This window comes from Schistocerca serialis, chromosome 4 (assembly GCF_023864345.2).
Source record: "Schistocerca serialis cubense isolate TAMUIC-IGC-003099 chromosome 4, iqSchSeri2.2, whole genome shotgun sequence".
Taxonomy (NCBI): Eukaryota; Metazoa; Arthropoda; class Insecta; order Orthoptera; family Acrididae; genus Schistocerca; species Schistocerca serialis.
The window spans coordinates 629,302,388-629,317,669 of NC_064641.1; the positions used below are offsets into that span (position 1 = coordinate 629,302,388).

A 15,282-nucleotide genomic window follows, 5' to 3' on the forward strand; every position below is an offset into this window, starting at 1 on the left:
AACGCCTGCGATGGTGTACTCAACGACGAACCTGGGTGCACGAATGGGAAACGTCATTTTTTCGGATGAATCCAGGTTCTGTTTACAGCATCATGATGGTCGCATCCGTGTTTGGCGACATCGCGGTGAACGCACTTTGGAACGTGTATTCGTCATCGTCATACTGGCATATCACCCGGCGTGATGGTATGGGGTGCCATTGGTTACACGTCTCGGTCACCTCTTGTTCGCATTGACGGCACTTTGAACAGTGGACGTTACATTTCAGATGTGTTAAGATCCGTGGCTCTACCCTTCATTCGATCCCTGCGAAACCCTACATTTGAGCAGGATAATGCACGACCGCATGTTGCAGGTCCTGTACGGGCCTTTGTGGATACAGAAAATGTTCGACTGTTGCCCTAGCCAGCACATTCTCCAGATCTCTTACCAATTGGAAACGTCTGGTCAATGGTGGCCGAGCAACTGGCTCGTAACAACACGCCAGTGACTATTCTTGATGAACTGTGGTATCATGTAGAAGCTGCATGGGCAGCTGTACATGTACACACCGTCCAAGCTCTGTTTGACTCAATGCCCAAGCGTATCACGGCCGTTATTACGGCCAGAGGTGGTTGTTCTGGGTACTGATTTCTCAGGATCTATGCACCCAAATTGCGTGAAAATGTAATCACATGTCAGTTTTAGTATAATATATTTGTCCAATGAATACCCGTTTATCATCTGCATTTCTTCTTGGTGTAACAATTTTAATGGCCAGTAGCGTACATAGCAGGCACTCTCGTGTCTTCCTCTAGAATATCCTACGCTGTCCTGCAGCAGTACTGTGTAAAGAATTGTCTGTGGCCTCGTAGGCATACAACGATGCGCCGCGCCTCGCTCTTGAGTCTACTGGAGTGCTGGCGGGCCATCTCCGTTGAACAATCTACTTTATTGCACACTTAGCCGTTTACCAGAAAGAATCGTGCGTAAACGCGTTTGTAGGACGCGGTGACGCAGAACGGTAAGGTGACGGACGTTTTAAGATCCAGTTATTCCCAGCACGTTTCCTAATAGCGACGGCGTAACGAAAGCACTCGGCAGGTGTCATTAAGGCGCGTCCTCCTTATGTCGCTACAAATTACTGCTGACGTGGGCGGCTAGTCCACCTGTCACATCTGACGCCTTCCCACATAGCTGCATTTGGTGGTGTACCGCAACATTCATTATAATACCACTCAGAACCTCATTTGCATAGTTTTAAATGACAACTCGAAGTACAGTTCATTTTGCAGTTGTCGTTTATTACCGCAGCCACAATATTTTACGTAGTGCAGTGAATGTATCCGCCAGATGTGGTACAGTAAACAGGTAATTCTGTTGCTGGTAGGCGTTGTGGTACACTAGCCACTCCGACCGAAGTTTTTAAGCGGTTTGCCACACCCTTCAAGACAAATGCAGATTTGGTGGCCACTATCGCCGTAGGCTCAAAGAGGCGAAATTTACTCGAATCAGAGAGAGATGATGTATAAGAGATACCTTTCTACCCCAGGCTAAATAAAGCTGCATAATCCAGACTCCCAAAAAGTAAGTACTAGAATTCGTGTCTTCAGTAATGAGGAGTACAGGGCTATTACAAATGATTGAAGCGATTTCATAAATTCACTGTAGCTCCATTCATTGACATATGGTCACGACACACTACAGATACATAGAAAAACTCATAAAGTTTTGTTCGGCTGAAGCCGCACTTCAGGTTTCTGCCGCCAGAGCGCTCGAGAGCGCAGTGAGACAACATGGCGACAGGAGCCGAGAAAGCGTACGTCGTGCTTGAAATGCACTCACATCAGTCAGTCATAACAGTGCAACGACACTTCAGGACGAAGTTCAACAAAGGTCCACCAGCTGCTAACTCCATTCGGCGATGGTATGCGCAGTTTAAAGCTTCTGGATGCCTCTGTAAGAGGAAATCAACGGGTCGGCCTGCAGTGAGCGAAGAAACGGTTGAACGCGTGGGGGCAAGTTTCATGCGTAGCCGGCGGAAGTCGACGAATAAAGCAAGCAGGGAGCTAAACGTACCACAGCCGACGGTTTGGAAAATCTTATGGAAAAGGCTAAAGCAGAAGCATTTCTTAAACAGGAGATTGGAAAACCGATGGATCGGTCGTGGTGGAGATCATGATCAACAATTCATGTCATGGCCTCCACGCTCTCCCGACTTAACCCCATGCGATTTCTTTCTGTGGGGTTATGTGAAAGATTCAGTGTTTAAACCTCCTCTACCAAGAAACGTGCCAGAACTGCGAGCTCGCATCAACGATGCTTTCGAACTCATTGATGGGGACATGCTGCGCCGAGAGTGGGAGGAACTTGATTATCGGCTTGATGTCTGCCGAATCACTAAAATGGCACATATCGAACATTTGTGAATGCCTAAAAAAACTTTTTGAGTTTTTGTATGTGTGTGCAAAGCATTGTGAAAATATCTCAAATAATAAAGTTATTGTAGAGCTGTGAAATCGTTTCAATCATTTGTAATAACCCTGTACATATAAACTTGTGTGCAGTAACTGCCCCAAATTTTCATTTCGGCATAAGGAAAGAACATTCAACATTAAGTTCAGAGAACGGTTAAGGGTATCAAATTCTTGTCGCGTTTCCAGCCGGGTCAAACTGTCACCTGAGCACAATATTTCTGCGGTCCACCTGGCCGCCATCACCTTGTGAGGAAAGCTACGCTGCTGTTGCCGGTAACTGATGCCACTCGTCATTGACTGCACCTTTATATGCATCGGAAGTACAACAGCGCATGCGCTAGGTACGGTGCGCACGCATTCAATTATTCCTGCTGCCCCCTGGCGCAAAGAGAGTTGCAGCGCCTCCGGTGGTGAATACTGTTAAAAGCGATATATTGTTACAAATAATTATTCATAGCTGGCCGATTCAGATGCCGTTGTTTCTTCATATCTGATAAAACAGGATTTCACGTTTTACTTAGCGGGTATCCATTTTTATCCGCTAGTCTGATTTCGACAGATTCTTTTAAAACACAATCCCAGTACCCCAAAGCATTGGCTACTATTTGCGTCTCATTGTATAGCATCCTGTACTTCCGATGCATATAAAGGTGCAGTCAGTTGCGAATGGGATCAGTTATTGGCGAGAGCAGAGTAGCTTTTCTCACCTGCTGATGGCGTCCAGGTGGACCGCTGAAATATTGTGCTCAGGTGACAGTTTGATCCGGCTGGAAACCCGACAAGAATTTGATATACTAATACTCCGGGAAAGTCTACAAAGTCACATGGAGTAAGGGAGTGGGCAAAAATATGGAAACCCCTAAACTGCAACACACTACCGTGCCTAATACGGTGTAGGTAAACAGGTGGCATTCGAAAGAGCTTCCAGTAGTCTCGGAATCGAAAAATAAAGGTACTGTACTGTTTAAGAGGGTATCTTATACCATTATTCCTGCAAAAAGTGGCAATTTCAACTAACGGTGATGGAGGTGGATAGCGGCCACGGACCCTTCTCTCCAACGTAGACCAGTGGAGCTCAAAAATATTAAGATCCGGTGACTGTGCTGGACAGGGGAGATGCGACAGTAAATGTATTGCGAATACATAGAAAGAAGGATCATTTATTGTATGATTATATGATAGCGGAACAAACACTGGTAGCAGTTACTTCTGTAAAATATCTGGGAGTATGCGTGCGGAACGATTTGAAGTGGAATGATCATATAAAATTAATTGTTGGTAAGGCGGGTACCAGGTTGAGATTCATTGGGAGAGTGCTTAGAAAATGCAGTCCATCAACAAAGGAGGTGGCTTACAAAACACTCGTTCGACCTATACTTGAGTATTGCTCATCAGTGTGGGATCCGTACCAGATCGGTCTGACGGAGGAGATAGAGAAGATCCAAAGAAGAGCGGCGCGTTTCGTCACAGGGTTATTTGGTAACCGTGATAGCGTTACGGAGATGTTTAATAAACTCAAGTGGCAGACTCTGCAAGAGAGGTGCTCTGAATCGCGGTGTAGCTTGCTCGCCAGGTTTCGAGAGGGTGCGTTTCTGGATGAGGTATCGAATATATTGCTTCCCCCTACTTATACCTCCCGAGGAGACCACGAATGTAAAATTAGAGAGATTAGAGCGCGCACGGAGGCTTTCAGACAGTCGTTCTTCCCGCGAACCATACGCGACTGGAACAGGAAAGGGAGGTAATGACAGTGGCACGTAAAGTGCCCTCCGCCACACACCGTTGGGTGGCTTGCGGAGTATAAATGTAGAACGTAGATGTAGTAATGAGAAGTTACGGGGAACCCACGGTCCCCAAGGAATACCACGGTATGGCTGCTCAAATTATCACCGATTCCTCGCTATGTTCCACTGTTGGGACGTAAACTCGGCCAGAAGTTGGAAACAGAGTGAAGCAGGACTTATTCGACCAGATGACTTACTTCCATTGCCACATAGTCCATGTTTTATGCCTTCGGCACCATGTTTTCCTGTCATGGGCGTTTACATCAGTGATGAGTGGTCTTGGAATTCCAGCTAGTCGTACATCTCCCAGCTTATGGAGCTCCTTTCGTGTTCTTTTAATGCTGACACAATTGGCAAGTGTGACATTCAATTCTGAAATGACTTTTGCAACAGTCGTCCTCTTATGTTTCATCAGAATTACCTTCAGTGACAGTTTGTTACGATTGTTCAACACACACTTTCGTCCGCGTTCTGACTTAGCGGATGACATTTTTAGCTGTCACTGTATTCGATAGAAATCTTCGATATGATGCTTCTTGAAAGACTAAACATTTCGGCTACATTGATTACGGAACCACCCACTATACAAGCACCAATAATCTGCCCACGTTCGAATTCACTTAGTTCCCATATAATGCACTCACAGCTGCACATGGAATTGTTCTGACCACAACTGGAGGATGCAACCTGTTGAGGATATTGCACGGATGCCGTTCATGGTCAAATACAACAGCGCAGCTTGCAATTTTTCTAGTATCTGCACTGTCTCTTCCTAATTTCAAAAGCCCACACAAAGAAATATCAAGTACAGGGATTTCAAGAGGTTTTACAAGGAGCCACCAAAAAGTTTCCATTCGAAAGCCGTACAGTCCAGAACCGGTATGACAATGAGGCAAAATCGCAGTGATCGTTGAAGCAATCGTCCCACCGACGAACCAAGTTGAAGATACCCGTTTGGTAAAATACCTTGTCCTGCCGCATGAAGGAGCCTGCTACTGCCTGCTGTATGTCATTGTCCGAGCTATGTTGCGTATACGCTGCAGCAGCGCCCCATACTAATAGAAATTATAAAATTTTAACATTTAACTATAGTAAATAACAGACTGTGATAACATACAGTGCTGTTTAATGTGATATTTGTATTTAAAAGTATTGTAATGTAAGCGGTACCATACAGTTTGCTGAAATGTATCGATAACAAATTATTTTGGTTACCTGACATTATCAGCAGGAGAGAAACCTCTTATTATGATACGATGTTCTTGTTAGAGAGATTTTACTTGCTCATATCGCAGTAATTACATATGTAGAATACTAGTTTCGGCAAATTTTAGTTGCCATATTCAGATCATCCACATTCATCAAACATATTGGCACTCTATGTATCAGACTTTAATGCTGAGCAGAGTACAGGTGTGTCTGAATACACAGTGCACCTAACGAGGGGCCTTCGAAGGCGACAACCCATGCCTGTGCCACGTCGGCAACTGCGGTTGAAATGGGCACGTGATCATCAGCATTGAAGTTTGGCGCAGTGGCAGAGCCTTTCATGGTCTTATGATTCCCTGTATCTTCTTCATCATGCCATTGGGAGGTCGCGAATCCGTCGCCTTCCAGGGGAACAGCTCGTTGACACCTGTACTGCGGGACTGAGACAAACTGGTGGCAGATACCTTATGCTCGGGGGAAGATTCACGTGCCCATCCATGGGTCCAGTGGAGCTCGTCCAAGGCACCATCACGACCAAGGAGAATCGTACGTGGTTGCAGACTACATAAACTATGTGATCAAAAGTATCCGGACACCCCCAAAAACATACGTTTTTCATTGTGATGCATTGTGCTGCCACCTACTACTGCATATCAGCGACCTCAGTAGTCATTCGACATAGTGAGAGAGCAGCATGTGGCGCTCCGCGGAACTCACGGACTTCGAACGCGGTCAGGTGACTGGATGTCACTTCTTTCATAAGTCTGTTCGCGAGATTTCCACACTCCTAAACATCCCTAGATCCACTGTTTCCGATGTGATAGTGAAGTGAAAACGTGATGGGAAACGTACAGAATAAAAGCGTACAGGCAGACCTCATCTGTTGACTGACAGAGACTGCCGACAGCTGAAAAGGGTCGTAATGTGTAATAGGCAGACATCTATCCAGAACATCACACAGGAATTCAAAACTGCATCAGGATCAGGATCCACTGCAAGTACTATAACGGTTAGGCAGGAGGTAAGAAAACATGGTCGAGTGGCTGCTCACAAGCCACACATCGCGCCAGTAAATGCCGAACGACGCCTCGTTTTGTGTAAGGAGCGTAAATATTGGACGATTGAAATGTGAAGAATTGTTGTGTGCAGTGATGATTCACGGTGCACAATGTGGCGATCCGATGGCAGGGTGTGGGTATGGCGAATGCCCGGTGAACGTCATCTGCACGCGTTTGTAGGGCCAACACTAAAATTCGGAAGCGGTAATGTTATGGTGTGGTCGTGTTTTCATGGAGAGGGCTTGCATCAGTTGTTGTTTTGCGTGGCACTATCACAACACAGGCCTACATTGATGTTTTAAGCACCTTCTCGCTTCCCACTGTTGAAGAGCAATTCGAGGATGGCGACTGCATTTTTCAACACGATCGAGCACCTGTTCATGGCTCTGAGCACTATGGGACTTAACATCTGAGGTCATCAGTCCCCTAGAACTTAGAACTACTTAAGCCTAACTAACCTAAGGACATCACACACATCCATGCCCCAGGCAGGATTCGAAACTGCGACCGTAGCGGTCGCGCGGTTCCAGACTGAAGCGCCTAGAACCGCTCGGCCACGGTGGCTGGCACCTGTTCATAATGCACGGCCTGTGGCGGAGTGGTTTCGCGACAATAACATCCATGTAATGGACTGACCTGCACAGAGTCCTGATCTAAGTCCTACAGAACACCTTTGGCATGTTTTGGAACACCGACTTCGTGTCAGGCCTCACCGACCGACATCGATACATCTCCTCAGTGCAGCACTCCGTGGAGAATGGGCTGCCATTCTCCAAGAAACTTTCCAGCACCTGATTGAACGCCGGCCGGTGTGGCCGAGAGGTTCTAGGCGCTACACTCTGGAACCGCGCCACTGCTACGGTCGCAGGTTCGAATCCTGCCTCGGGCATGGATGTGTGTGATGTCCTTAGGTTAGTTAGGTTTAAGTAGTTCTAAGTTCTGATGAGCTCAGAAGTTAAGTTCCATAGTGCTCAGAGCCATTTGAACCATTTGAACCTGATTGAACGTATGCTTGCGAGAGTGGAAGCCGTCATCAAGGCTAAGGGTGGGTCAACACCATATTGAATTCCAGCATTAGCGATGGAGGGTGCCACGAACTTGTAAGTCATTTTCAGCCAGGTGTGCGGCTACTGATCACATAGTGTACATCACTTCATGAGGATCAAGTTACCCGGCGGCAGTGCCGGTTTTCAACAACATAATGCGCTATGTCACTACTAAACTGTAACAGTAACATTCAACAACCATTCATGATAAATCATTAAACAGCGCTCAGCGTGTAATTATTTGCAAAGTGTCAAGTGGACGTTCATTTATGTGTAATCGTGATAATGGAATATGTATGTAAAGAACATAGGGGTGCAGATTAACTTCGGTGGTTACTTTAGATGTTTCTTTGCTCAGAATCGTGTGTATTAAAACGGCTGAAATGGCCACCCGGTCCCAGATGAGGCTGCGTACCTAACGGTTTCCAGAAGGAACAAATATTTCATTTCCAGAATTTCACGTGATTATTGGCTGATTTTAAAAATTTTAAATGTTGCCATCTCCTCATGCAGAGTGTTAAAATCTTGCAGTAAAGGTTTAACAGAATAATTCAAGCATTAAAGTTATAAACTGTGAGTATATCTCGAGGCAGTAGATCTCACGGCGCGCAAATTTCTCAGACTGTATACATCCAGAACTTGAGAGTGGGAGCACTTCCAGTAAACTTTACACATAATTTCGAACCTTTTCGAAACTTTTTCTCAGTATCACTTCCCAGAAAATAATGAAACGAAAAAAGTTTATCGCTTACTACATTTTCGCTGTTCATGAAGTAAACCTTTAGCATCAGGCATTACGTTTTAATGTATTACTTCTTTAATACTATCAAGGAACTTCGACTATTTAAGGAATCTGATGAAAGTGGGGCGGGGGGGGGGGGGGGGCGGAGTTATTGGTCAGTATATTTTCGTGACTGTTAGTAAGAGGAGGTGATTTTCTGGTTAATTATTATCGTACAGTAAAGTGCATAAACATTACTAGAGTAAAAAATCGTTTTAGTAGCTCACCTCACACCGTGTGAATTTTTAGTTTGAGGGTACTGAAAGGGAATGACGTCGTTACAAAAACATTAAATCTACAGCATTTAAGGGATTTGATTGAACTAGAATTTGAAAACATAATGAGGAGTTATGTAACAAGATATGTAAATTAGTATTTATACGTTGTGTTAAATGTGTGTATAACAATGGAGAATACGAGGTGTGGTCAAAAAGTAACGGGAATTTTTTAATTTCGCGGGCTTTATACACCCGCTTTTCAATATTTTTTGTTGTTGGTACACGTATTCCTGATATATATTTGCATTTTCAGCTGTTTTGAATATTTAGTTTATTGTTGACAGTCGAAAAGGTTATACGTGTTTTCGAGTGCTCGGCGAATTTTTACGTTCGGAAAAGGTGGATCAAACAATTTTAATTAAATTTTATTTGAAAAATTGAATAATACGCAACACCGCATTCGAAATGTTGACTCTGGCTTTTGGCGAATCTACTACAAGTAAGACAACAGTTTACCGGCAGAAGTAAAGCTGTGAGGACGGGGCGTGAGTCGTGCTTGGGTAGCTCAGTTGGTAGAGCACTTGCCTGTGAAAGGCAAAGGTCCCAAGTTCGAGTCTCGGTCCGGCACACAGTTTTAATCTGCCAGGAAGTTTCAGTTTACAAGTGGTTTAAACGTTTCAAAGACGGTCGAGAAGACGCTGAAGGCGACGACGCCCTAACACATCCATTACTGATGAAGTAATAAAGAAAATGGTTGTGGAAAACCGCCAAATCAGCATTAGAGACGTTGTTGATGATGTCGGCATATCATTTGCCTCATGCCAAGCAACGTTTTGGGAAGTTTTGGAGTAACCAGAAAAGTTTGTTCCGAAAAAAAAGACGTTGCGTACACATAGCTCAGGAATTGCTGAAGGACGTCGACGACGATCTGGAACTTCTAAAGAAGCATGGGTATACGAATATGACATCGAAACCAAGGCCCAATCGTCCAAATGGAAACTGCCTAAAGACAAAGAAAAAATTCGACAAAATCGATCACAAGTGAAGATCCTTCTCACAGTTTTCTTCGATTACAGTAGGACAGTGCATCACAAGTTCCTGGCTTATGGTCGTATGATCAATAAGGAATACTACCTGCAAGTTATTCGGCGTTTAAGTGAAGCAATCCAAAGAAAACGAACAGAATTGTGGCAAAACCACTCGCGGAAATTGCATCACGATAATGCTCCCGCTCACGTCTAAATGCTTATTGGCAAAAAACAAAACCTTTATGTTGCCTCAGCCACGCTATTCGACGGACATTGCACCCTGAGACTTCTTTCTATTCTCGAGGCTGAAGAGAACCAGGAAAGGTCGTCGTTTCACCACCATTGATAAGATAAAAACAGAAGCGCTGAAGTAGCTGCACATTATAATGGAAAATGAGTTCCAGAAATGCTTTCAAGGTTCTAAAAAGCGCTGGAACAAGTGCATTACATCTAAGGGGGATTACTTTGCAGGGGACAAATGAATAAATAAACATACTTTAAGAAAAACAAAAATTCTCGTTTCTTTTTGATCATACTTCTTATTTTGAACTGTTTCAGTGGGACAAATTAATTTGTATAAACCGTTAGAGCCACAGAACACTGAACTGCATTTTCGGTTAACTAACTTTTGCCGCAGCCTGCGTATGAACTCGTGAGGAAGCCGTTATAAATGGTCATAGTAAAATGTCGTTTTTTTTAATCCGCGCCTGTGGTGAAGGCAGCGAGTGGTGGCGCCGCAGCGCGGGCGCCACGCACGCGGTGTTATTTAGGGAGCGGCCACGTGCCGTCTCCCACAGCGCGCCGGCGGCTCCAGTCTTTGTCCAGATAACTGCCCGAGCCGCGCCACACACGCGCCGCCCGCGATCGATAGCCCGGCGCGGCGGAAGTGGCGAGCAGCACCACGGGTCTGTCACCTGCACGTCTCTCTCGGTGTCGGGCGTTACAAAGCAGCACGTGGCCTCCCAGAATAGCTCAACCAACAACGGGTGCGTTCGCTATCCTCACGTGACATCCTATCGCGTCTATCTCTCCTCTCCGCCAAATATTCGAAGTCAGTGAAGTACGCACCACAGTTTTACCGTTGCTTGTACAGATGGATTCCGGCAAGAGAATGTCCTCGGTTGTTCCGCAGTTGCCGGCCGGTGTGGCCGAGCGGTTCTAGGCGCTTCAGTCTGGAACCGCGCGACCGCTACGGCGCAGGTTCGAATCCTGCCTCGGGCATGGATGTCTGTGATGTCCGTAGGTTAGTTAAGTTTAAGTAGTTCTAAGTTCTAGAGGACTGATCACCTCAGATGTTATGTCCCATAGTGTTCAGCGCCATTTGAGCCATTTTGAGTTCCGCTGTTTTCCCTCATAGGGTTTGCAAAGTGCGTCTTCTGGAACACTTTACAAATTGTCATGCGGAATTATATGGCATTCTGATGGCACTGGCGAGGGTTCACAGACTTCACCTTACAAGATTTCTCGTTTGTTCCGACTCACGAAATGTATCCAGTAGATCTGCTGATTCAGCTCATCCGTGACTCCTTACAGCGGCTCGAACACCATGGCAAGGAGGTGAACTTTTGCTGGGTACCTGGCCACTTTGGCGTACATGGTCGACAAAGCCGCCAAGAAAGTATGTCGGGATGGTACTGTCCATCAATGTCCCATCCCGTTGCATGCCATCATCCCATTTTCTGACAGACGCATCATGCGTCAGTGGGAGACTGAATGGTTGCAGGTAACAGACAACAAATTGCGGTCGATCAAATCGACCACAAAGGCATGGCGCACTTCATGTCAGCCTCACCGCTGGAAGGAGGTTCTGCTTACCAGATTGCCCATCGGGCTAAGCCCTCTAACACGTGGTTTCCTCCTCCGGCGGGAGGATTAACCACTCCGTGAAGTTTGTGGCGCCGTGCGGGATTAGCCGAGCGGTCTAGGGCGCTGAAGTCATGGACTGTGCGGCTGGTCCCGGCGGAGGTTCGAGTTCTCCCTCGGGCGTGGGTGTGTGTGTTTGTCCTTAGGATAATTTAGGTTAAGTAGTGTGTAAGCTTAGTGACTGATGACCTTAGCAGTTAAGTCCCATAAGATGTCACGCACACATAGACACACACACACACACACACACACACACACACACACACACACACACACACACACACGTTTGTTTCGTGCCACTTCAGTTCAACACACGTGACTACTTGTGCCCGATTTACTGATATTAGGACAGCCCTCAGTCTCGATGGAGATCTGCCCACCATCCTCGCAGATACTGATTCTAGTGTTATAAGGTTGGTGAAATTTTGGGAACTGTCAGGCCTCATCCATAAATTGGTGGGAAAGGGAGGCAGACTTTAATACATTATAAACTGCTCGGCATGTGGTGGCAGCCTTCGTCCCCGCCCATGAGATTAGCATGCTGACTTTTCGTCACGGTGCTGATCAGGGCCGGCCTTAGCCATCCAGGTGCCCCTGGCGAGTCGTCCAGTTGGCGCCCTTTATTGTATAAATAGCGAACCTAGCAGTGCTTTGCAACACGGTATTTGACTGTTTTCTAGAAATCGTCTTAAGTGGTTAATGGCGTCATCTTATGATCATAACATGGTTTTTTCCATCGTAAATTTGAGTATTTTATTTTTTTAAATGGAAATGAAATCCAAATAATCTGAAAGCCCGCTAAGACGCTCCATGTGAGTCTTGTGTAGCCTGTGACGTCAGTCCAGCATGCTGCTGTCGCTGCCGTAACAGTCAGTATAGCAGTGATATATTGTTTGGGCATTCACGTTTTGGGAAATTGTCTAAAATATTGCGTAGTACTGCACTGTACATCTACAACAACTCCAGAAAATTGTTTTTGCGTGTTCCAAACAAAGAAAAGATGCGTAAAATGTGGTTGAAACAGGCTCGTATATCCCAAATATTTCTTTTCATTTCTGAAGCACCCCTGTACTAAAGCGAACAAAACAAAACAAAAATTATTCAAATTGGTCAAGCCATTTCTTTGTTTTTGTGAGACTAACACACAACAATTGATTTTTATATATAGGAGGTAATATGTATAACGAAAAAACACTAATTTTGAATTGGGTACCATATTTTTATTGAATTTAATATAACTGTAAGCCATAAACCTATATTTTCTGTCAGTCATCTGAACACAAAACATATTACGCCTAATGAAAAACAATTATAAACGACTAAAATTTTACTTTTCTCGCTTTTCTGTCGGCAAAGTCTCTGATCAGATTAGCAAAGTCCAGGTTTTCTGCAACTTCATTTTCAATGGACAGTGAGGCCAAACTGGTTAGTCTTGTTTGAGACATTGTAGACCGCAAGTACGTTTTTATCAACTTCAGTTTGGAAAAACTGCGTTCGCCGCTTGCGACAGTCACTGGTATTGTTAGCAAAATACGTAACGTTATCCAGATGTTGGGATATAACTCTTGAAGATTATGCTTTTTTATGAAGTTTAAGGCTTCAATAGGCGTTGCCTGGCTGTCTTCGAGATAGTGTTGCAGGCCTAAAATTTCGTCGCACAGCAAATTTCCATCAATATCTGACTTCATGTTGACAGTTAACTTTTCTTGTAATTTAGAACAGCATTGTATTAGTTCTTCTTTATTTTGATTTTTTTTTATGTCAAACAAGAAACTCCACGTCGCAGAAAATTCTTGCATCTGTTCAAATCTTTCTTTCATGGATATGTGCACGGTGTCCAACAGTGCATTGAAAAACTCTACTTTAAACTTCTTTTTTGGGTCAGTTATTTGATCATCAACAGCCTCTTCACCCGGCCTGCGTTTAATACGTCTTAATCGCATTTGTGGTTTAAATAATGGCTGCGTATCAAGATCCGAAGCCAGTTCAGTTGCTGTTACAATAGCTTGTTCGAAACCTGTTTGTCTATATGTTTCCAAATAAGAGCAACATTTGTCAAGGATTCCCATAAACTCGACAAAGTTGATTGTGGGTGACTGACTTGCTTTACTCACAACGTTAATTTGAAACAGAACATCATGCCATGTCACGAGAGAAACAATGAAGCTGAAGTCTTTTAATTGTCCTCCTAGTGCTGTCGCTTCGTGTGCACCGCAGCATCGCTTTGTTCAGTAGTATCGGCCAAGGAAACCAAAGCGTCATGCATTTCGCATAATTGATAACGAACCGCTTTGACGCCATCAATTCGAGCTTCCCAGCGTGTGTCACTTACATTTTTCAGGGTGTATATCTTCAAATGGTCGGTCAAAATTTTCCATCTATTTACCGATCCAGCAAATAGATTAAACATTTTTTGTAACATTCCGAACAGTGTCACGGATTTTTCTGATGATTTTGCCGCATCACACAATACCAAATTATAACTATGGCATTCACATGGCACAAAAAAAGCTAGTGGATTTAACTTCATAATTCTGTTCTGGACGCCTTTATTTTTCCCCTTCATGTTCGCGCCGTTATCGTAGCCCTGTCCTCTGCAGTCATTAATGTTAAGGTCAAGATCACTCAATGTTTTTAAAATGCTTTCTGTGAGGCCTTCACCGGTTGTATCATCTATTTGCAGAAATGAGATGAAATGTTCTTTTACACTTACGCCATCCTCTGTTATGTCGGCGCATCTTAAAGTTATCGAAAGTTGTTCTTTGTGGCTTATATCTGGAGTACAGTCAGCTATGATTGCATAATACTTTGAACCCTTTATGCGGGATACGATTGTAGACATAACGTGTGATGCCATGAGTTCTATTAATTCATTTTGTATATTTTTGCCGCAATAATGGTCAGCCAAATCACCATTCACTGCCAGTCTGACGTGCTCTTCCATGATTGGATCAAACTTTGCCAATAACTGTACAAGACCTAAGAATTTTCCATTATTTGGAGTAAGTAATTTATCTGATAACCCTCTGAATGCCATATTATTTTCAGCCAAATACAAAGTAATGTGCATCAATCTCTGAAGCACATTGCTCCATCGTAAACTTTCTTTAGAAATTAGCTTTTGTTCTTCCTTGTCAATAGTTAATCCAGCTTTAAACCTGATTTCAGCTTCAGTCCATTGAGTAAATGCTTTTTTGTGGTTAGGACTATTTTCATGCAGTTTCAGAGCTTCACTTAAATGTTTCCAATTTCTGAAACCCACAGTGGTAGTCAAATTAGTAGTTGACTTTAAATCAAACAGTCGACAACAAAAGCAAAAGACACTGTCGTTTGATACAGAATAAACTAGCCACCGTCGTCTGATAGTTTCTTCGTTTGAGAGTTTTCTTGTGTAATGAGTTGAAGAGAAATGACGCCCATCTTCATCTTTTGGAAAGTTATTTAGACATACTTGTGAGGGTCCACATATTATAATGCGATCTATATCTCTAGCATTAAGTACTTTTGACCACGTACCTACATCAGAAACATTGTATTCTTTTATTGCAAGAACGTTGATACTTTCATCGACCACAGATGTCATGTGTTGATTTTGACTTGGAGAAATATCAGAGGATTCATGCAAAGATGTACTGCGCTGGTCAATTTGATCACCTTCAATAGGTGATTGTATATTTTTTGTGTATAATTGTTCACAAAAAAAATGGTTCAAATGGCTCTGAGCACTATGGGACTCAACTGCTGAGGTCATTAGTCCCCTAGAACTTAGAACTAGTTAAACCTAACTAACCTAAGGACATCACAAACATCCATGCCCGAGGCAGGATTCGAACCTGCGA

The 15,282-nt window shown here is 44.1% G+C and overlaps 1 protein-coding gene across 1 annotated transcript in view; it reads left to right on the forward strand.

Moving 5' to 3' along the window:
• The window catches only part of LOC126475457 (breast cancer anti-estrogen resistance protein 1), a 547,820-nt gene that overhangs the window by 385,246 nt on the left and 147,292 nt on the right, over positions 1-15,282 (forward strand). The window lies entirely within an intron of this gene.